This window comes from Giraffa tippelskirchi, chromosome 6 (genome assembly GCF_054371585.1).
Source record: "Giraffa tippelskirchi isolate mGirTip1 chromosome 6, T2T-mGirTip1v1.2.pri, whole genome shotgun sequence".
Taxonomy (NCBI): Eukaryota; Metazoa; Chordata; class Mammalia; order Artiodactyla; family Giraffidae; genus Giraffa; species Giraffa tippelskirchi.
Window position 1 is genome coordinate 103738152 of NC_137280.1, and position 24951 is coordinate 103763102.

The 24951-nt window shown below is 37.8% G+C and overlaps 1 long non-coding RNA gene across 6 annotated transcripts in view; it reads left to right on the forward strand.

Annotated features, from left to right (window-relative positions):
- The window catches only part of LOC145509733 (uncharacterized), a 1421207-nt gene that overhangs the window by 356915 nt on the left and 1039341 nt on the right, over positions 1-24951 (forward strand). The gene's annotated exons all lie outside the window — the stretch shown is intronic.

Sequence of the window (24951 nt, forward strand, 5' to 3'; positions counted from 1 at the left end):
GCTCACCACTACATTGCTGGCATGCATGCTCAGGCATGTCTGACTGTTTGCAACCCCTGAGACCCTGCCAGTCTCCTCTGTCCATGGGATTATTCCAGCAACAGTACTAGAGTAGGTTGCCATTTCTCCTCCAGGGGATCTTCTCAACCCAGGGATTGGACCTGGATCTCCTGCAGTCCCCGCATTGTCAGGTGAATTCTTTATCACTAAACCACCTGGGAAGCCCACCAGCACATTATTAAAGCCCTATTTACAGCATTTTCTGTTACTCAAGACGTTATATTTGGTTATCAAAAAATTACAAGGCACACCAAAAGATAAAAAAACACAATTTTAAGAGACAGCAAGTATCAGAACCAGACTTGGCAGGGATGTTAGAATTACCATACTGGGAATTTAAAACAACTATAATTAATATATTAAGAGTTCTAGTGATAAAGTAGACACATGAAAACAGAGATGGGCAGTGTAAACAGAAAAATGAAAATCCTAAGAAAGAACAAAAAATAAATGTTAGAGATCTAACGAATTGTAACACAACTGAAGGTTACCTTTGATGGGCTTATTGGTAGATTGGACATGGCTGAAGAAAGAATCTGAGCAAGAGGATATATCAATAGAATCTTCAAAAACTGAAACGCCAAGAGAAAAATACTAAAAACTGGAGCAGAATATACAAAAACTGTGGGAAAATTACAAAATATAAAACACACAGGTAATAGATAAACCAGAGGGAAAAGAAAGGGAGTAAGAAACAGAAGAAATATTTGACAATACTGACTAAAAATTTTCTCAAATTAATGTCAAACACCAAAATACAGATCCAGGAAACTCAGAGAATAAGTAGGATAAATACCAAAACAAACTTAACAAAAAATCCAGAACTACAGGAACGCATATAATTTTCACACTACAGAAAATCAGAGATTAAGAAAAAACCCAGAAAGAAACCAGAGGATGAAAACACCTTTCCTGTAGAGGAACAAAGATAAGAAGTATGGCCAGCTTCTCAGAAACAAGGCAAGCAAGAAGACAAGGTAATAAATATTTAAAGTGTTGGTAGCAAATCCCACTAACCTAGAATTCTGTACTTGCAAAATTATCTTTCAAAAGTGAAGGAGAAATAGACTTTGTCAAACAAGCAAAAATTGGGGTAATTTGTTGTTAGTAGACCTGCTTTGCAAGAAATGTGGAAAGAAGTCAGAAAGAAAGAAAATAATACAGGTTAGAAACTCAGGTTTACATAAACAAAGGAACAGCATTGAATAAAGAATAAATGAAGGTAAAATAAAAACTTTTATTTTTCTTATTCTTTCACTGATCTAACAGATAACAGTTTGTTCAAAATAATGATACCAACAATATATTTGTTTATGTATGTCTATATATGTATCATATGAATATGTATTTATATATATGCTTATGTATGCTTGTATGTAAGTAAAAGGAATGACAGCAATGATAAAAAGATGGAAAGAACTAAAATATTTTATTATAAGGTAGTCACACCTTATAACAACAATAACACCGATGACAAAGAGCAGTTGCTCTAGAGTTTTCAATATACATTTACAACGAATCTAAGTCCACTTTCTAATAACACTATACCACTTCATGGTTGGGCTTCCCTGGTGGCTCAGTGGTAAAGAACCCACCCGCCAATGCAGGTGATCATCTGCAATACAGGAGACCTGGGTTTGATCCCTGGGTCAGGAAGGTCCCCTGGAGAAGGAAATGGCAACCCACTCCAGTATTCTTGCCTGGGAAATTCCATGAACAGAAGAGCCTGGCTGGCTACAGTTCATGGGGTCACAAAAGACTTGGACACGACTTAGTGACTGAGCACCCACCCACTTCATGGTTAGTGTGAACGTTGTTGTGTTGTTCAGTCACTAAGTCATGTCCAACTCTTTGTGACCTGGTGAACTGTAGCATGTCAGGCTTCTCTGTCCTCCACTGTTCCCTGGAGTTTGCTCAAATACATGTCCATTGAGTCAGTGATTCTATCTAACCATCCCACCCTCTGCCACTCTCTTCAAGGCAACTATTGAAAAAGAATGAAAAAGTGTATAACTGATACGCCAAAAAAGAGGAGAAAATGGAATCATATAAAATTTATCAGTTAAAACCACAAAAGGCAAAAAAGAGTGAAAAGCAAAAGCAAGAACAAAGAACAAGGACAAAAAATAGAAAACAAAAGTGAATATGGTAGATATTAACCTATGTTAATAATCACTTAGAACATCAAAGGTCTGAATGCACTAATTAAAATACAAAGTGTCAGAGTGTGTGTGACACAGGACCCAATTATATATTGTTTACAAAAAATCTATTTTAAAGACAAATATAGATTAAAATTAAGTAGATGGAGAAAAATATATCAAGGTAATACTAATCAAAGAAAGCAGAAGTAGCTAATTAATATAGGATTAAATTTTATAAATATAATAAAATTAAGACAACTACAAAATAAGGAAAGTTATCAGGAATAAAGAGGTACATTGTCTAAGAAGACTTATACGCCTAACAACATAGTGTCATACTACATGATGTAAAAAATGATATAGTGGCAAGGAGAAACAGATGTTTGCACTATGATAGTTGGAGATTTCAACACCTCTCTCTAATAAGAAATGGACAGATCTAGCTGGCAGAAAATCAAAGAAAATGCTTGAACTCAGCCCAGCAATCAAGTGCATATCATTGACATCTGTAGAACTACTTCACCAACAACAGAGAACACATATTCTTCTCAAGCTGAAATGGAACATTCACCAATATAGACAACATTCTGGGCCATAATACACACCTTACAATTTTCAAAAGAATACAAATAATACTGTGTTTGATCTCAGATCACAATAGAGTTAAACTAGAAAATTCCCAAATACATGGAAGTTAAAGAGTACATTTCTAAATAACAAATGAGTCAAAGAAAACTTTCAAGAGAAATTTAAAAATATTTTGAAAGTGAAAATAGTTTTTCACTTTCTCTTCAGAATCTGTAAGGTACAGTGAAAGTAGTGTGTACAGGGAAATTGCACTGAATTCATAAATTAGAAAAGATGAAAGGCCTAGTATCAATAATCTAAATTTCCATCTTAGGTAACTAGAATAAAAAAGCAAATGAAATTCTAGGTAAGCAAAAGAAAAGATATAATAACTGCAAATAACAATTGCAAATAACTGAACACAATTTGAATTCCCTACTAGTTCAAAAGAAAACAGCAAACTTCTATTTGTTCCTATCATTACAAAATAAAATATAGTTAAATATTTTTAATATAATTGCAATTTTCATTCTTAAAAAATTAAATTTGTAGATATTTGCCTATATACGTAAATTAATTTTCCTGAGTTTGGAAAAACCAAAGTAAAATAAACTTAAATCTGACTAGCATCTATTTTTATTTTCGTTACATTGTATACTTTTTTTTTAAACCATAAACTTTAACATAGCAATAATTTTTGTTGTTTGGAGAAGGAAATGGCAACCCACTCCAATATTCTTGCCTGGAGAATCCTGTGGAGAGAGGAGCCTGGTGGGCTGCATTCCATAGGGTTGCACAGAGACGGACATGACTGGAGCAACTTAGCAATTTGTGTTGACATTGTACAGATGTCCAAAATTGGTAAAGTTTTAGTGTTTTTCTCAAACTGTTAAGCAGTGAATATTTTTACTGCTCTAGATTTGAATAATTCCTTCTGTATATCAGGGCTAGTTCATTCTGTGAATTTAGAATTTAGGTATCTCTTTTAGTCATGATATATACATGGAAGTTCATAAGATAATCACTATTCAATTTTAAAATAAAATGTTTGCCAAACTCTTTAGAAATGTGACAGTGGAGCATAAATGCTATACTAAACATTTTGCAGTGATTGTAAATCAAAATTAGCATATCTGAAATACCACAGCCTTATACATATTTCAAAGTTCAACACATCATTTTGCTATGAGATTTCTCTGATCTGCTATTATGAGTACCAGTAAAAACACACAGAACACGCATGCACACACACAGGGAAATAAGTAAAACAATAAACCAAGTAATCCAATACTAAAAGTGTTCAATAAAGGAATAAAATAGTCATTTATTGTTGCAAAAGTGTCTGGCACAATCCTATACTAAATTGCTCTCAATTACAGGAGTTAAATACACAAAAACTAGGCAGAAAGAGAAACAAACTCACCAAATCATAGCATACATAGCATACTCTTCAAAGCACTAAGTGGCCTACCCTTTCCTTAAATCCATTAGGTTTCATTTGGAAATTATTTAGTGGGTTGCAAAATAATTTGTTTTTTAATATGCATATAAATTAGTTACTGAAAATACCATATCCCTTTTAATCACAATATTATTTCTAAATCTTTTTGGTGTTTTTCAGAGACTATTAGTGATCTGTGTACTAACAAATAGTTTTTAGATAGAGAATATTCTCAATAATTCCTTCAGAAGCCTAAAAATAAAGTGAAATCACTTTTAAGATATTGTTTACTTGATATATATATATTATATATATATAGACAGAGAGAAAGAGAGAGAGAGAGAGAATATGAGGTTAAACATCAAACTTTTAGGAGATATATATATATATATATATGTGGTAAAATAAAGTATATATTTTTAGATAACTTGATCTACTTCTTTTCTAAGAGTTTAGATATAGGGATATAGAATTTAGATATAGGGCAAAGGATAAAAGGAAAGATATACGCATTTGAATGCAGAGTTCCAAAGAATAGCAAGGAGTGATAAGAAAGGCTTCCTTGGTGATCAATGCAAAGAAATAGAGGAAAACAATAGAATGGGAAAGACCAGAGATCTCTTCAAGAAAATTAGAGATACCAAGGCTACATTTCATGCAAAGATGGGCTCAATAAAGGACAGAAATGGTATGGACCTAACAGAAACAGGAGATACTAAGAAACGGTGGCAAGAATACACAGAAGAACCATACATAAAAGATCTTCATGACCCAGATAACCACAATGGTGTGATCATTCACCTAGAGCCAGACATCCTGGAATGCAAAGTCAAGTGGGCCTTAGGAAGCATCATTATGAACAAAGCTGGTGAAGGTGATGGAATTCCAGTTGAGCTGTTTCAAATCCTCAAAGATGATGCTGTGAAAGTGCTACACTCCATATGCCAGCAAATTTGGAAAACCCAGCAGTGGTAACAGGACTGGAAAATGTCAGTTTTCATTCCAATCCCAAAGAAAGGCAATGCCAAAGAATGTTCAAACTACCGCATGAATGCATTCATCTCACACACTAGCAAAGTAATACTCAAAATTCTCCAAGTCAGGCTTCAACAGTACATGAACCATGAACTTCCAGATGTTTAAGCTGGATTTAGAAAAGGCAGAGGAACCAGAGATCAAATTGCCAATATATGCTGGATCATTGAAAAAGCAAGAGAATACCAGAAAGATATCTACTTTTGCTTTATTGACTGTGCCAAAGACTTTGTGTGTATCACAACAAACTGTGGAAAATTCTTAAAGAGATGGGAATACCAGACCATCTGACCTGCTTCTGAGAAACCGGTATGCAGGTCAAGAAGCAACAGTTAGACTGGACATAGAACAACAGACTGGTTCCAAATTGGGAAAGGAGTACGTCAGACTGTATATTATCACCCTGCTTATTTAACTTCTATGCAGAGTACATCATGTGAAATGCTAGCTGGATGAAGCACAAACTGGAATCAAGATTGCTGGAAGAAATATCAATAACCACAAATACACAGATGACACCACCCCTTATGACAGAAAGCAAAGAAGAACTTAAAGAGTCTCTTGATGAGAGTGAAGGAGGAGAGTGAAAAAGTTGGCTTAAAGCTCAACATTCAGAAGACGAAGTTCATGGCATCCAGTCCCATCACTTCATGGCAAATAGATGGGGAAACAATGGAAACAGTGCCAGACTTTATTTTGGGGGGCTCCAAAATCACTGCTGATGGTGATTGCAGCCATGAAATTAAAAGACGCTTGCTCCTTGGAAGAAAAGCTATGACCAACCTAGACAGCATATTAAAAAGTTGAGACATTGCTTTACCGACAGAAGTCTGTCTAGTCAAAGCTATGGTTTTTCCAGTAATCATGTATGGATGTGAGTTGGACTATATAGAAAGCTGAGTGCCGAACAATTGATGCCTTTCAACTGTGGTGTTGGAGAAGACTCTTGAGAGTCCCTTGGACTGCAAGGAAATCTAACCAGTCCATCCTAAAGGAGATCAGTACTGAATATTCATTGGGAGGACTGATGCTGAAGTTGAAACTCCAGTACTTTGGCCACCTGATGCGAAGAACTGACTCATTTAAAAAGACTCTGATGCTGGGAAAGATTGAAGGTAGGAGGAGAAGGGGACAACAGAGGATGAGATGGTTGTATGGCATCACTGACTCAATGGACATAAGTTTGAGTAAACTCCAGGAGTTGGCGATGGACAGGGAGGCCTGGCTGGCTGCAGTCCATGGGGTCACAAAGAGTCGGACACGACTGAGTGAGGGAACTGAACTGAGATATAGGTATATATTAATACAAATTAAAATATGAAATTAAATTTCTTGATCAAATCTCCACAAATATCTTGACAGCTGAAATAATCTTGAATTGCCAACTGTTTCACTTATAATAAACAAATACTTTTTGGTAGGAAATTTTTCTTATTTAAGAGGTTGTAATCAGTTCATCAGATTAAAGAATTCCTCTGGTCATCTAATACTTTTATTAAGGCATTAATTTAATGACTTTTTTCTTAAAGTTTTCATAGCATATCTGACTAGTATGTGTTATGATAAATTACTAGTATACATAGTATACATATGTATATGTACGTACATATATACATAGTTTGGGTGGACTCTGAAAATTGGTGATGGGCAGGGAGGCCTGGCGTGCTGGGGTTCATGGGGTTGCAAAGAGTCGGACAGGACTGAGCGACTGAACTTAACTGAAAGTATACATTAACACCATTTTTCACTATGCAGAATAAGCAGTCTTAGTCTTTTCATTGAGAAAGAAAGTTGAATATGTTGTTATTATTGTTGTTTGTATATTTATTTGCATATCCAACATATATATATATATCAACTCTTATTGTATCTATATATTTAATCCTAGAAAAATAAAAGTGGCCAAAAGTTGAAACATAGGTGATTGGCTTATTCAGTGTAATTTGGTTTTGGCTTAGTCATCATTATTCAGTATACAGAAATGCAAAAGCTCAGTTTGAGAATCACTCTGACCCAAGCTAAATAGAAATAAACTTTTCATCAACTTGTCAGTAATAAGCTGCTTTTCTTTTCTTTTTTTTTAATATTTTAAAGTGAAATTTATGTGTATTTTAATTGATTTCCTTAACATGTGTGCTAAAGTCAGATCAGAAAACTTTAGAATTATGTGACAATTTTGAAATTTATATGAAACACATTTCAGTGGGTTCAATGGGTTACTATTATTTGGACCTATTTGAAAAACTAGTGTCTCAATGTGTGAATAGGATATATGCTATTTGTCACAAATAGGTGTAGTATAAATTTTATATATTTATTGATGAACTATTTTATGCAAAATAATCAATGTATTTTCTGTCACCTAATTTATAGAAAAACCTTATGCAATGACAGACACAGATTTCCCCAAAGATAGTGATATTTATGTTGTTTCATAAATTATATAAACATTCCTCTTACACTGTTGGTGGGAATGCAAACTAGTACAGCCACTATGGAGAACAGTGTGGAGATTCCTTAAAAAACTGGGAATAGAACTGCCATATGACCCAGCAATCCCACTGCTGGGCATACACACCGAGGAAACCAGAATTGAAAGAGACGTGTGTACCCCAATGTTCATCGCAGCACTGTTTACAATAGCCAGGACATGGAAGCAACCTAGATGTCCATCAGCAGACAAATGGATAAGGAAGCCGTGGTACATATACACAATGGAATATTACTCAGCCATTAAAAAAAATACATTTGAATCGGTTCTACTGAGATGGATGAAACTGGAGCCCATTATACAGAGTGAAGTAAGCCAGAAAGAAAAACAACAATACAGTATACTAATGCATATATATGGAATTTGAAAGATGGTAACGATAACCCTATATGCGAGACAGAATAAGAGACACAGATGCATGGAACAATTTTATGGACTCTGAGGGAGAAGGTGAGGGTGGGACGTTCTGGGAGAATAGCATTGAAACATGTATATTATCGTATGTGAAACAGAACACCATTCCATGTTCGATGCATGAGACAAGGGCTCAGGGCCGGGGCAATGGGATGACCCAGAGGGATGGGATGGGGAGGGAGGTGGGTGGGGGGTCCAGGAAGGGGAACACATGTAAACCCATGGCTGATTCATGTCAATGTATGGCAAAAACTATTACAATATTGTAAAGTAATTAGCCCCCAACTAAAATAAATAAATTTATTAAAAAACAAAAAAAACAAAAAAAAACATTGTTCTTACCTTGCTTCTTTAAAGAGAAGTATATCTACACAAAGTCTAAATATCTAGTTAAAATTAGATAACTTCAATTCATTATTAATTCATTCTAGCCGTGGAGATGGCAGATATTTGGGTATGGCAATAACTAAAAGTTCAACACTAAGAACTTTCCCATTGGTCATATGGTTGTTTCAGTAAAGATAAACCCCAAAAGAATCAGTTAGGAAATGTGCTTAAGAGGGAGAGAGGGAGAGAGAGGAGGAGAGAGAGAAGTTTGAAAACTGATACCAAATATTTATGTCCATGTTAGTGAAACCTGAAAGAACAAGCAAGAATGAGAATACTTTCTCATATGTTGTGAAAGAGATAATGGTGTTAGCTGTTATGCCAATATAACAGTATTAAATGGTGAGCAATAGGTTATTATTCCTTTCCTGAATTAAAGGCTGGATCAATATCATAGAAAATCTGGATAAATATCATAGAAAGTCTGTGTATTTCTATTTTCATTTCAGAAAAAATCAGTTTTCTTTGGAGGTAGAATGGTTGTAGCCTCTCTGGTCAGTGAGGTAACTAATGTAATCTAGATTTCCTTTATGATTTTTAGTGTTACCTGGAAGGTAAGGGAAGAAGTAGCCTTTAATTTACAGCCAGTTTGCTTTTCATTATAAGCTTTTGACTTTAACATCTTCCAAAGTCTGAGTTCTTCTGAAGCATTAGCATTGTCTTTTTCGGTCTTGATTTTTTCCTTTTCTTAATTTGCTTTCATAAAGTTTAGAAACTTCTAGGATCTCTGGGAAAGCATGTCATGAAGATTGTTTTAAAATACATACACAGAAAATCAGATGAAAGTATGATTTATACTTGATGCTTTATAAACCAGTGTTGAACAGAAGGCAGTAGCTAAGCTAATTCAATAATTATGTAGTTAAAGGCATAGAGTATATAATACCCCTCAGGTGGGATGGCTAAAGTAACTCAAGGGTGTCCAAAAGTAAAACCTTGGAAAGAGAGGGAGAGTAGAACTCTTATGAGGGAGGAATAAACAGAATACAGAGTAAATACCACCATTTCAACATGTGAAATTTGTGTGCATCTAGCAAGTTGGGATTCAGGGCCTATAGCAGGACAGTCGTCCTGAGAAATTAGGAGAGGAAGAGAGATTGGCTCATGGAGTCATTTGATTGATTCTCATTAGGACAGTCCTGCTCCTAACTTTTTTTACATTAAAAAGCTTCTGTGGCTCAGCAGTAAAGAGTTTGCCTGCAATGCAGGAGATACTGGTTCGATCCCTGGGTTGGGAAGATCCTCTGGAGAAGGGCATGGCAACCCACTCCAGTATTCTTACCTGGAGAATCCCATGGACAGAGGAGCCTGGTAGGCTACAGTCCATGGGGTCACACAGAGTTGGGTACGACTGAAATGACTGAGCACGCATACACACGCACTCCTAACTAGTTCCTTCATTCCCTTTATTCATGTTATTGTAGACTGATTTCCTCTGATTTGGATATGAGCTCTTTGGGATCACTGTGTGTTGTAGATTACTGGGTTGGGGGTGGGTTGTTGCAGGGGACAGGAAGGGACTTCCATGGATAGGGAGTTATGAATGGTCATTTGTCCCTAGCTGTAGTTGTGGCTTGTGCAATTGATATTTGAAGGAGGAGTCGTTGAGATGGGAATAAGAACAAGCATAAGGAAACTAGTCTAGGACTGTGTGCACCCTTAAGGCACCCCCTGTGAAGGATTTAGCCCTCACTTTCCAGCAACCAAACACCTTCAGCAGCAGGAGACACATAACTCAGGCTGCGGTGTGCAGGGCCGTAGCACAGCCCATACACGCAATTCTTACCATGCCCTGCCTTCCTCAGACCATGTGCTGCAATGCTCTTCAATCCCTGGGAAGGTCCCTTTCTGTCCCATCTGATTTCCCCACCATAAGGGGGTTTTGCCGAGTGTGGAAACCTTTCCTCGTCTTCAGCATCCTGCCAGGGGTACTGCTCCCTTTTTGATTCCTCTTTTCGTTTTTCTACCTGGTTACCAGGGGATTTTCCTTTTCCTTTTAGGGCTCTGCAGTCTTCTGCTAATGTTCAGCATTTGCTCTGTGAGAATTATTCCATTTGTAGATGTATTCTTGATGTACTTGTGAGGAGAGATGAATTCCATGTCCTCCTATTTTACCATCTTGACTCTTTCCTATGGGGATACATTTTTAATTGGCTACATTGATATTTCATTTTAATTGTATCTTTTCAGCAAAGTCTCACACATATATTGTAGTGTTAGAAAGAATCAAAAAACAATGTAGGGCAGGTAGACATGTCCTGTCTCACATTCACCTAACCTTTCAACACTGAGTCTGGAATTCCAATAGCAAAGCCTTATTTAGGCTACTTTAGGATCCCAAGTTAGTGACTAGCAATGGAGTTGACATGGCCAACAGTGACTTGGAGAATCTTTAAAAGATGAGATTTCAGGAAGCAGAATGAAGAGACTAGTTTCAGACAGAGGCATCAGTCAGTCCTCTCTGGGAGTCCACTGATAGGCATCATTTTGGCTTAGGCCATTCTTGCTTCATGGCTGTTTTCTTCTTTTCAGAACCCAGAGATTTTTGTGAAAGCTCCAGATAGTTTCAATAAAGACTCCTGTAGTGGTGTCAGTGTAAGATTCAGGGGTGGGAGATGGAGATCTGGGGGAAACTGGAGAAAGAAGGAGAGGAGAAAGCAGCAACGTGGTTTATGGTTGGAGTGAATTATCCTGGAGGATCATATTAGGCACTCCTAGCCAGAAAGGTCTTCAGAAAATAGTGCTGCACTGATAGGTTAGGCAAGTGAGACTCAAAGCAACTGAGACATATTTAGGGAGCACTCAAGTTTCTGACTCTTAAAAACTTTGGTGTTTTGTTTACTATTCTCTCAATGCTAACATTTAGCTGGGTCTATTCCTCAGTCAGGTTTGATAGATTACTTAAAATCCATCAAACTTGGTTATCTCCATTTAGGCTTATGTATTATTCTACTAATAATGCCAAAAAAACACCCCATATTGTATCAAATTCTATACTAATTTGGAGATTCATGATGTAAATATATGGAATCTCACCTCTTTCCAATTTAATTAACCCTCTCCAAACCCTAGTATGATACCTGCATTAATGGCACCAGAAGGGGAAGATGCAGTGAGCCCAGTGGTTCACCAGGCAGGCTAGGAACTGCTCTGATGACTGGTCAGTGAGGACTACCTGATGGTTGATGTGACTTTCTTACTATGAATGTCATCTTTAATCTAGAATATGAGTGTTGGCACTGTTAGACTGTACATTCAGTTTCTGTGCAGTTTCAGGGTTGATTTTGAATGGGATCTTGAATAATAGAAAGAAAATTCCCAGAAATATAATTTTTCTGAAAAACATAACTTTTTATTTAAAACATAATTTTTCATAAAAATCTTCCCACATGGTTCTGATGCACAATTAGGGAAAGAATGGTTGATTTAGTAAATTATGCTGAATAAATTAAAGATATTCTAACCAAAAGACAAGCTACATCTCAACAGTTAGGAGGTATACTAATATACCTTATATTAGAGAAAAACATATCTACTTATGTTCAGAAAATATGAAATGTCCTGATACTTCGGTCCTGTAAATAATTATGAGAAGTTTAAAGTGTTTAATGTTCACATTTATACGTGGAAGAAAGAGATAATCAGAAAGATAAATCAATTACTTGAAATCTCTGTGAGCCGTATTCTTGAGGGTTTTCTGCTTCTGAATTCAGTGCTTTGTCCAGTACTTGTTATCAATGGTGGTGTTACTGGGATGTGTGTATGTGTGTTTCATCTGCTGTTAGTTTATTTGAAACGACTTACAAATCATTCAACCTCTAGGAAATTCTGAGATCTCAAAATTTTAAAACCAGAGGTTGCAGAACAAGAGAAGGACCAAATTAACATGCTCAAATCATATAGTCAATTTAATCAATTTCCAAAATGTCACAAGTAGAAAAGGCAAAGTATTAGTGTAGGTTCACACGCTTTCAATAGTAGGATGCCTCTGGAGTGGAAGGAGTGTTGACCCTGAAGTCTGTGTTACACAGTGCTCACATGCCCATCTCTCGCCCTCCCTCTGTCTCATCAGCCTTCTCTGCTGACAGTGTAGTTACAAGGACCAGAGTCGAGGTTTAGGAAGGGCACTCAGCAGATATAAGGTCCTCTGACCCATCACTTGCTTGTTTGATTAGAGAGACACAGGGGCAAGCATGCCTAGCCGATAGCTGTAGATCACTGATGACTTGCTGAACAGCTATGGATTTTATCTGTATGTCTCTGGCAAAGGTCACATGGGACCAAAATGGATGTCATCAGTGGGTAACAGTGTCACAGTAGGGATCATATTGCTGGCAACTGGGAATAATATGATCCATGATTTATGAATATTTAAGGTTTAAATGGTCTTTCCATCCCTTCATATCTATAAGTTAGCTCTGATTTGTTCCATCATTTTATCTGTGTTCAGCATACATGGGTTGTATTTATTCTATATCTAATATATCTTACAGGTTAGCACTCGATGATTATAGTTAGCAGATCTTATACATGTCATCCATGACATTTGTTTATCTTGTTCTCCATAGAAGAAGATTGTCTTTAAGTATTATAGTAAACACACATTATAGCCCACCTAGAGTCTTGTGTTGTATTTTCAGGATTTAGAAACATTGTATCTTTATTTCTAGAAAAAGCAAGCAAAAGGGGAAAGACAAAGCAGCCTGCAGTTTTCAACAATTATTTTAAAATAAAAACATGGGTGGATAGGTTGCAGAAGGCTAATACACACAAAAAAAGAAAAACTGTCTAGACGTGATCTGTGTGTAATTACCTTCCTTTCGCCTTCTCTCCCTTCATGCCTCCCTCCTTTTTATCTCCCTCCCTCCCTCTTTCCCTTTCTTCTTTACAGTATATTCAATAATGATTTATTTATGATGTGTTAAATTATACAACAATTTAAACTTGCTTAAGAATCCAGAATATGATATTTTCTAGTGAATTTACCATGTATACTAAAAGTGAACAAATATTCTGAAATAAATGGGAATAATGTTCTCTAAATGCTAATTAGGTCAAGTAGTTGATAGTATTTTTTAAGGTAATCTATGTCCTTACTGATCTTTTGATCTGATAAAAGAGGTACTAAAATGTCATTGTAATTTTATCTCTTTCGCCTTTTAATTCTTTCTCTTCAGCTCTAAAGTTCTAAGATGTACTTACATTTATGATTATTATGTTATTCCTGCTGTACCATTATTTTATTATTTTTAAATGTCCCTTATTATCTCTAGTAATACATTTTTTCTTGAGGTCTATTTTTAGCTGATATTAAAATAACTACCCCAAGCTTCTTATGCTGACTCTTTATATGAAGTATTATTTTCATCTATTTACTTTCAACCTATCTGTCTTTCTATTTAAAGGTCAAACTTATTCAAAGGAATATAATTTGGTTTTGTTCTCTTATTTATTCTGACAAATTTTGTCCTTTAAGTGTTTAAATACTGATACATTTATTATATTGACATTTTACAAAATTACTAATATGACTGAATGAGTCTCTATTCTAGTTTGTTTTTTATTTTTTTTTACCTCTTTTTTATAGTTTTATTTTGGTTTGTTGTGTTGTTGTCATCCCTCTGTTCTTCCTTTCTCACTTGTATTTGGATTATTTGAATATTTCTGTGATATATATCTTACTTTACCTGTTGGATTTTTACCTTAACCTATTTGCATTAGTATTTAAGTGGTTACTGTAGCAATTACATATAAATCTTTACCTTTTCCCTCTACTTAAAGTTACTGTTCTACCATTTCACATACAACATAGAAACTTGCATTCACATAGTTCTCTTTACGCCCTATCCTTATTCTACCAATGTTATATACATTTGCATATATATAAACCCCACAAGATAATGTTATATTTTTTGCTTTAATCATTCATGTACTTTTTTTAATTAAGAGGGAAAAGAATGTTTTCCATTTATTTGAATATTTATTCCTTCTGATGCTGTTTATCCCTTCCTTATGGTCTGAATTTCCTTCTGGTATAGTTTTACTTTTACTTGAATAACTTCCTTTAGAGTTTGATATAGTATAAGTCTTCTGACAAACTCAGTTTTTTTTATTCAGCGATGTCTTCAATCGTTCTTCATTCTTGAAGAATTATTCCACTTGAAGTAGAAATCTGGGCTAATAGTTCTGTTTTTTGGTATTTTGTAGGTATTTTCCCACTGTCATCCGGCCTTATTTTGTTTCCTTGAAGAGGTTAGTGGTTTTTGAATCATTGTTCCCTGTAGGTAATATGCTGTTTTCCTTTGACTGTTTACCAGATTTTGCCTTTATCTTTGACTTAGCTGTTTGACCACGATGAACCTAGACATGGTTTTCTTTGTATTTATTATATTTGCTTGGAGTTTGCTGAGCATCTTGCACTTATATGTGTATATTTTTCCAAATTGGGGAAAAATTAGCCAGCTGTTTTTTTAATTTGTTTTCTCTTTTGTCTTCTCCTGTGATTCCAGTTACATTTATGATCAACTTCTGAGTTTTTTGAGGTTCTTCTCATTTTTAACACCTTTTCCTTCTCTGTGTTCTTCAGACTGGATAATTTCTCCCAATTTATATATGAGTGACTCATTACTGCGTTATTATATTTTTTAGTTGCATAAATTCCATTTAGATGTTACTATAGTTTCTATTTCTCTGCTGTGAATTCTTGTCTTTTCATTTACTGCAAACATTTCCTTTTACAATTATTGAGCAGGCTTATAGATGGTTTCATTCCTTATTTGCTTCTTCCAATATTTCAGTCATCTTTGGATGTGTTTTAATTGGTTGTCCTTTAATTAAAAATTGGTCCTGTGTTGTCCTTTTTGGGTAAAATTTTATCCTGGCCATTTAAACTTTTATGTTGTGGAGATACTACATTCTTTTAAAACTCCTGGTTTTAGTTAGTTTGTTTTAGTAGACAATTTTCTTGGTCAAACAAAAGCTGTAAATTGTTTCTCTCAGGCCATGGCTAAATCTTTGGTTGAGTTCTTTTATCTTTAGCTACTTAATTTCATGTCTGCCACATACCTGTGTAGATCATAAATCAGTCAGAGATTTTGGCAGAGTTGATACAAAAAAAAAGAAAATTAAAGCTCTGTCTCTCTGGCTCCCTTTGCCCATGAGATCCTTTCTCCTCACATTCCAGAGACTGTAGTTGCCTCACATTATGCTCTGAAAGACTGCATGTATTCTACTGGCATTTTATCTACCACAAAAGATATAGTTCTATCAGTGGAAAAGTTATCTCTATGAGAATAAATTTGATAGAAACTTATTCAGACATACTTGAAATAATACTTGAGATTTTACACCTTGTTCTTATGAATAGTTTCTCCAACCTCAGGGAAAGTAACTATTGAAAACTCCAATATTTTTGTTAATTATAGATTCTAAAGTATAAATCTATAAATGCTATATATTATTCTTTCATGATTACTGAATGAAAGCAAGTATATTAAAACTTGGATCTATTAAAGTAATGATACAATCAACGTAAATTAGGAAATAGATTGGGAGGTGTAAAGATATGGTGGTTCTGTAGAAACATAGTATTTTCACATTATGAAAGTAAACAGCTACAAAGGGACATTCAGTCAATCTAAAGAAGAAATCAAAGGGGAATCAAAATGGTGAAGTAAAAGGATGTGGAGCTAACTGTCCCCCACCCCAAACACATAAAAATACATCTACATATCAAACAGTTTTCATGGAAATATAACTAGAAACGGGGAGAACTACTCCTATACAACAAATGCTGCATGAAAGATTCCCATGTAACTGGGTAGATTGGGGGAAAAAAACCACATTGGGTCAGGACCTGTGCCCCTGGGAGTGATCTAGGAGGAAAAGAAAGTCTACATGGGCAAGCCCTCCCCCTAGAGAGTGAGAAGGTTGAGGCACACAGTTGGTGTTGCTGGCCTGGGGTCTTATGCAGAGGAAACAAGACCAACTTGGCTGTTAAGAGAACTGCTCGGACAGATAGAAGGGCTGGAGAAGGCTAGACTGCACTCATGAAGAGTATATGGTCACTGGCTTGCCAACACACAGGGCAGAGTCCCACACTGTGTCTACTGCCTTTCTATGCATTCCAATCTGAGCTGTGCAAACATCTTGGCCCAACTCACCTGATCTTGGGAGAATACTTGACATAGAGACACAGGAGTGGTCTGGAGGCCTGGGGTATGATTTGACCGGCACATCAGTGGAATTGTTGGCATTTACTCAGGCAGTTCCACAGAAGCAGTACAGACCTCTGATGGCAGTGTAGCCACTTGAACCACTATGACCACCATGCTGAGATCCCCACTCCCAGTCTAGTACATACACACTCTAGTCACACTCACTCCATGCCACAACTTGACACTGGATCTGAGGCAGACAGGTCCTGGTAGAAGATGTGATCTAGAGATAGAAGTTCAGGGGCCTGGGGTGTGGTCCAGATGAAACAGTATCAGCCAGTGTTGGTGCTTGTCAAGCTGAAGGCCAGAAGAAGTCCAGACCTCTGACATCAGCGCAGCTGCTTCAGTTCCTGCAACCACAACACTCCAAATAACCTGTCGCAGCCTAGTGAATGCTCCAACCTCACCCACTCTGTGCCACAACCTTGCACTAGATCTGGGATGACCACAACAGGGAAAGGAGATGAATGTGAACTGAGTGGAGGTTTAGCTGCCTACACAGTCAATGCATCAGACCCATGTAAGCACACTAGCTTGACTTACTTCAGCCCTTCCCTCCTTTGGGGCAAAATCTCCAATGTGGGGAGAAGGGAAAACACACACAAAATCCCCAATGTGGGGAGAAGGGGACAGAGACTGCTCAAGCTCAAACCTATAGACATTCACTTCAATAACTGAGTAACTGACCCCATCCGTAACAGGGCAGCAATATCCATGGAGCAGAAAGGAAGTCCCACTTCAAACCCTGTGCAGAATATTACACTCATTACATATATACACCCAATGCAGGAGCACCTGAATATATAAAGCAAGTATTTACCAACAGACATAATCTTGGGTGGAAAAATTAATATTGTTAAAATCAACATACTACTAAAAGAAATCTACAGATCTAGTGTAATTCCTATCAAAATACCCATGACATTTTTCACAACTACAACAAATAATCCTGAAATATATATGGAACCACAAAAGATCCTGAGTTGTCAACAGAATCTTGAGAAAAAAAGGACAAAGCTGGAGGTATAACCATTCCAGACTGCAAACTATACAATGACACTGCAGTAATCAAAGCAGTGTAGTACTGACACAAAAACAGACAGCAAAATCAATGGAACAGAATAGACAACTTAGGTATAAGCTCACATATCTCCAACCAGCATTCTGATGGACAGGGAGCATTCCAATAAAATTAAAGCATTCCCTCACATCATCTACAAAAATGACATAGACTCAAAATGGTTTAAAGACTAAACATAAGACATGAAATCATAAAATTCCTAGAAGAGTGTGTCAAAGGCAAACACTTTGACTTAAATATTTCAATATTTTCCTTAATCAGACTCCCAAGACAGAATAAATAAAAGCAAAAATTAGCAAATGGGATTTAAAAACACAAAAGCTTTCACATAGCAAAGGGAAATACCAACAAAACCAAAAGACAGCCTATGGAATAGGAAAATAAATTTGCAAATGATGCAACCGCTGAGGAGTTAATATCCAAAATATACAAACAGCTCATACATACAACTCACTATCAAATAAACCAAACAACTCAATCAAAAAATGGGCACAAGACTTGAAAAGATTTTTTTCTAAATAAGGCGTACAGAGGGCTAAGGGGCACATGAAAATATACTTAACATTGCTAATTATTAGAGAGATGTAATTCAAAACCACAATGAGGTATCACCTCACACCCGTCAGAACAGCTATCATCAAAATTCTACAAATAACAACTGAATCATTTTGCTGTACACCTGAAACTAACACAACATTGTAAATCAACTATGCTCCAATAAAAAAAAAATTCTCCAAATAACAAATGTTGGAGAGGACATGGAGAAAAGGGGATCCTCCTGCACTGTTCTTGGGGATGTATTATAAATTGGTATAGCCACTGTAGAATGTTTTGAGAATAATATGGAGATTCCATAAAAAACTAAAAATATAGCTACTATGTGCTGTTCTAAGTTGCTTCAGTCCTTTCTGACTCTTTGTGACCCTGTGAACTATAGCCTGCCACGTTCCTCTGTCCATGGGATTCTCCAGGCAAGAATACTGGAGTGGGTTGCCATTGCCTCCTCCAGGGGATCTTCCTAACCCAGGGATCGAACCTGCGTCTCTTAGGTCTCCTGAACTGGCAGGCAGGTTCTTTATTCAGCAATTCCCCTCCTGGGTATATATCCAGGAAAATAAAAATCATTAATTGGAAAAGACACATGGACTCTAATGTTCATAGCAGCACTATTTCCAATAGCCAAGACATGGAAGCGACTCAAATGCCCATCAGCAGACAACTGGATTAAGAAGATGTGGTACATATATATAATGGAATATTGTTGTTGTCCAGTTGCCAAGTTGTGTCCAACTCTTTGCAACCCCGTGAACTGCAGCATGCCAGGGCTCTCAGTCCCTCACTATCTTCTAGAGTTTTCCCAAGTTTGTGCCAATTGAGGGCTTCCCTGGTAGCTCTGAAGGTGAAGGAGGAGAGTGAAAAAGTTGGCTTAAAGCTCAACGTTCAGAAAACTAAGATCATGGCATCTGGTCCCATCACTCCATGGGAAATAGATGGGGAAACAGTGGAAACAGTGTCAGACTTTACTTTTTTGGGCTCCAGAATCACTGCTGATGGTGACTGCAGCCATGAAATTAAAAGACGCTTACTCCTTGGAAGGAAGGTTATGGCCAACCTAGATAGCATGTTTAAAAGCAGAGACATTACTTTGCCAACAAAAGTCCGTCTAGTCAAGACTATGGTTTTTCCAGTGGTCATGTATGGATGTGAGAGTTGGACAGTGAAGAAAGCTGAGCACCGCAGAATTGATGCTTTTGAACTGTGGTGTTGGAGAAGACTCTTGAGAGTTTCCTGGACTCCAAGGAGATCCAATCAATCCATCCTAAAAGAGATCAATCCTGGGTGTTCATTGGAAGGTCTGATGTTGAAGCTGAAGCTCCAATACTTTGGGCACCTCATGCGAAGGGTTGACTCATTGGAAAAGACCCTAATGCTGGGTAGGATTGGGGGCGGGAGGAGAAGGGGACGACAGAGGATGAGATGGTTGGATGGCATCACCGACTCGATGAACATGGGTTTGGGTATACTCCGGGAGTTGGTGATGGACAGAGAGGCCTGGTGTGCTGCAATTCATGGGGTCGCAGAGAGTCGGACATGACTGAGCGACTGAACTGAACTGAACTGAACTGGTAGCTCTGCTGGTAAAGAATCTGCCTGCAATGTGAGAGACCTGGATTCGCTTCCTGGGTTGGGAAGATCCCCTGGTGGAGAGCATGCAGCTCACTCCAGTATTCTTGACTAGAGAATCCCTATGGACAGTGGAGCCTGGCGGTCTACAGTCCATGGGGTCATAAAGAGTTCGCATGACTGAGCAGCCAAGCACACAGCACATGTCCATTGAATCGGTAATACCATCCAACCATCACATCCACTGTCGCCTTCTGCTTCAGCCTTCAATCTTCCTCATAAAAAAGAATAAAGTCACTGCCATTTGCAGCAATGTGGATGGACCTAGAGAGTATTATGCTTAGTGAAATAAGTCAAATAGAGAAGGAGAAATACTGCACACTACTTGTATGTAGAATCTAAAAAGTAATACAAGTGAATGTATATGCAAAACAGAAACAGATTCACAGACATAGAAAACAAACCTGTGGTTCCAAAAGTATAGAAGGAAGGGGTGAGGGACAAGTTAAGGGTATGGGATTAACAGACACTAACTATTATATATAGAACAGATAAAAAACAAGGATTTGTAAAGCACTAGGAATTGTATTCATTATCTTATAATAACCTATGATGGAATATAATCTGCAAAAATACTAAATCACTATGCTGTAAACCTGAAACAAACACAGTAATGCAATATTGTAAATCAATTATGCTTTGATAAACAAACAAAAAAAGGAATCAATTGGTTTAAACTAGATTACATTCTGTTTGACTGGAATGGATTCCATAAAATTAAGATGCTGAATTATGTTAAAGATAGATTTAAAAACAAAATATTTTTCTTGTTTATATCAACAAGAAAAAAGAAAGGCAATAATTATAATCCATGAAGAGAAACTCATATAATCTTGTTTTTATATGAAACACCTCAGATTATGGTTTTATTTTGAGAAATTTATAACATATATGAAACATCAAGTATATTTTATCTTATATTAGGAACATTTTTATTTGAATTTAATAACTGTTAGGATGTTCAACTCATAGATAAATTAATTGCTAGGTTATTATCTAATTTTTTGTGTATGATATTTATATATCCCTAGTAACATAAGCACTGTGTGTTTTCAGCATTCAGAATCAAATATAACTTTTAACAATGGAATTATTATTTATGGTTATAAATATGTTTTAAAAGTTTGCAACGTACTAAAAAAAGTAATAGTTGAAAGAATATGCAATGAGAAAGAGGAAAGGAGAGGTGGAAGGCAAGATAATGTTTGTAGCTTTAGATAATAGCATGAGGGTTAAAAGACAGAACTTTCAAAAGGTGATGTAATGTTAGACTGAAGTAACATAATTATATTTCCAAAATAATCACTGGAAGGACAAAATGCTATGCTAAGTCGCTTCAGTCGTGTCCGACTCTGTGCGACTCCATAGACGGCAGCTCACCAGGCTCTGCCGTCCCTAGGATTCTCCAGGCAAGAACACTGGAGTGGGTTGCCATTTCCCTCTCCAGTGCATGAAAGGGAAAAGTGAAAGTGAAGTCGCTCAGTCGTGTCCGACTCTTAGCGACCCCATGGACTGTAGCCTACCAGGCTCCTCCGTCCATGGGATCCTCCAGGCAAGAGTACTGGAGTGGGGTGCCATTGCCTTCTCCGGAAGGACAAAATAATAACTCACAAAAATTGGAAGAACAAACATAGAATTTAATAACCTAATACTCATCTTTCTAAATAGAGATTTACTATATAATTTCTCATGTATATAGTTAGATAATAATGTTATAATAATACTTTTTAGGGTCCTAAATGTACCCAGTAGCAGCTAAAAATCTGAAAATGGTAAAAGTAGTGACTTTTAGAAAGTGGAACTTGAGCTATGAAGGATAATGCTTGACTTTGCTCCTTCTCATCATGAGCACTTAAGGTTTATTTTTAAAAATCTGTTTTTATTAAAAACCAAGGAATCATATGATTTAAAACTATTTAAGTAAATGGCTCGGCGCAGAAGCGTGGCCGAGAGGAGCTAGGCCGGGCCGGGGGCTGGGGGCTGGGAGCCGGGGGCGGCAACCGAGAGGGGCTAGGCCGGGCCGGGGGCCGGGAGCTGGGGACGGCGGCCGAAGGGGCTAGGCCGGCCCGGGGGCCAGGAGCTGGGGGCGGCGGCCAAGAGGGCCTAGGCCGGGCCGGGGCCCGGGGGCCGGGGGTGGCGGCCGAGAGGGGCTAGGCCGGGCCAGGGGCCGGGGGCAGCGGCTGACAGGGCATAGGCCGGGCCGGGGGCCGGGGATGGCAGCCGAGAGGGGCTAGGCCAGGCCGGGGGTTGGGGCCGGCGGCGGCAGTGGCGGTGACAAGAGGAATTAACCAAGGCCCAAGGTAAGAGAAACCCAAGTAAGACGGTAAGTGTTGCGAGAGGGCATCAGAGGGCAGACACACTAAAACTAAAACTACAGAAAACTAGCTAATCTGATCACACGGACCACAGCCTTGTCTATCTCAATGAAACTAAGCCATGCCTTGTGGGGCCACCCAAAACGGATGGGTCATGGTGGAGAGGTCTGACAGATTGTGGTCCACTGGAGAAGGGCATGGCAAACCACTTCAGTATTCTTGCCTTGAGAACCCCATGAACAGTATGAAAAGGCAAAAGGATAGGACACTGAAAGTTGAACTCCCCAGGTCAGTAGGTGCCCAATATGCTAATGGAGATCAGTGGAGAAATAACTCCAGAAAGAATGATGGGATGGAGCCAAAGCAAAAACGATACGCAACTGTGGATGTGACTGGTGATAGATGCAAAGTCCGATGCTGTAAAGAGCAATATTGCATAGGAACCTGCAATGTTAGGTCCATGAATCAAGGCAAACTGGAAGTGGTCAAACAGGAGATGGCAAGAGTGAACGTTGACATTTTAGGAATCAGTGAACTAAGATGGACTGGAATGGGTGAATTTAACTCAGATGACCATTATATCTACTACTGTGGGCAAGAATCCCTTAGAAGAAATGGAGTAGCCATCATGGTCAACAAAAGAGTCCAAAATGCAGTACTTGGATGCAATCTCAAAAACGACAGAATGATCTCTGTTCGTTTCCAAGGCAAACCATTCAATATCATGGTAATCCAAGTCTATGCCCCGACCAGTAACGCCGAAGAAGCTGAAGTTGAACAGTTCTGTGAAGACCTACAAGACCTTCTAGAACTAACACCCAAAAAAGATGTCCTTTTCATTATAGGGGACTGGAATGCAAAAGTAGGAAGTGAAGAAACACCTGGCGTAACAGGCAAGTTTGGCCTTGGAGTACAGAATGAAGCAGGGCAAAGGCTAATAGAGTTTTGCCATGAGAACGCACTGGTAATAGCGAACACCCTGTTCCAACAACACAAGAGAAGACTCTACACGTGGACATCACCAGATGGTCAACACCGAAATCAGATTGATTATATTCTTTGCAGCCAAAGATGGAGAAGCTCTATACAGTCAGCAAAAACAAGACCAGGAGCAGACTGTGGCTCAGATCATGAACTGCTTATTGCCAAATTCAGATTTAAATTGAAGAAAGTAGGGAAAACCACTAGACCATTCAGGTATGACCTAGATCAAATCCCTTATGAGTATACAGTGGAAGTGACAATAGATTTAAGGGACTAGACCTGATGGACAGAGTGCCTGATGAACTATGGACAGAGGTTCGTGACATTGTACAGGAGACAGGGATCAAGAAAATCCCCATGGAAAAGAAATGCAAAAAAGCAAAATGGCTGTCTGAGGAGGCCTTACAGATAGCTGGGAAGAGAAGAGAAGCGAAAAGCAAAGGAGAAAAGGAAAGATATCCTCAACTGAATGCAGAGTTCCAAAGAATAGCAAGGAGAGATAAGAAAGCCTTCCTCAGCGATCAGATCAGTGCAAACAAATAGAGGAAAACAACAGATTGGGAAAGACTAGAGACCTCTTCAAGAAAATTAGAGATACCAAAGGAATATTTCATGCAAAGATAGGCTCGATAAAGGACAGAAATGGTATGGACCTAACAGAAGTAGAAGATATTAAGAAGAGGTGGCAAGAATACACAGAAGAACTGTACAAAAAAGATCTTCACGACCCAGATAATCACAATGGTGTGATCACTCACCTAGAGCCAGACATCCTGGAGTGTGAAGTCAAGTGGGCCTTAGAAAGCATCACTACGAACAAAGCTAGTGGAGGTGATGGAATTCCAGTTGAGCTATTTCAAATCCTCAAAGGTGATGCTGTGAAAGTGCTGCACTCGATATGCCAGCAAATTTGGAAAACTCAGCAGTGGCCACAGGACTGGAAAAGGTCAGTTTTCGTTCCAATCCCAAAGAAAGGCAATGCCAAAGAATGCTCAAACTACTGCACAATTGCACTCATCTCACATGCTAGTAAAGTAATGCTCAAAAATCTCCAAGCCAGGCTTCAGCAATACGTGAACCGTGAACTTCCAGATGTTCAAGCTGGTTTTAGAAAAGGCAGAGGAACCAGAGATCAAATTGCCAATATCCGCTGGATCATCGAAAAAGCAAGAGAGTTCCAGAAAAACATCTATTTCTGCTTTATTGACTATGCCAAAGCCTTTGACTGTGTGGATCACAATAAACTGTGGAAAATTCTGAAAGAGATGGGAATACCAGACCATCTGACCTGTCTCTTGAGAAACGTGTATGCAGGTCAGGAAGCAACAGCTAGAACTGGACATGGAACAACAGACTGGTTCCAAATAGGAAAAGGAGTACGTCAAGGCTGTATATTGTCACCCTGCTTATTTAACTTATATGCAGAGTACATCATGAGAAACGCTGGGCTGGAAGAAACACAAGCTGGAATCAAGATTGCCGGGAGAAATTTCAATAACCTCAGATATGCGGATGACACCACCTTTATGGCAGAAAGTGAAGAAGAACTAAAGAGCCTCTTGATGAAGGTGAAGGAGGAGAGTGAAAAAGTTGTCTTAAAGCTCAACGTTCAGAAAACTAAGATCATGGCAT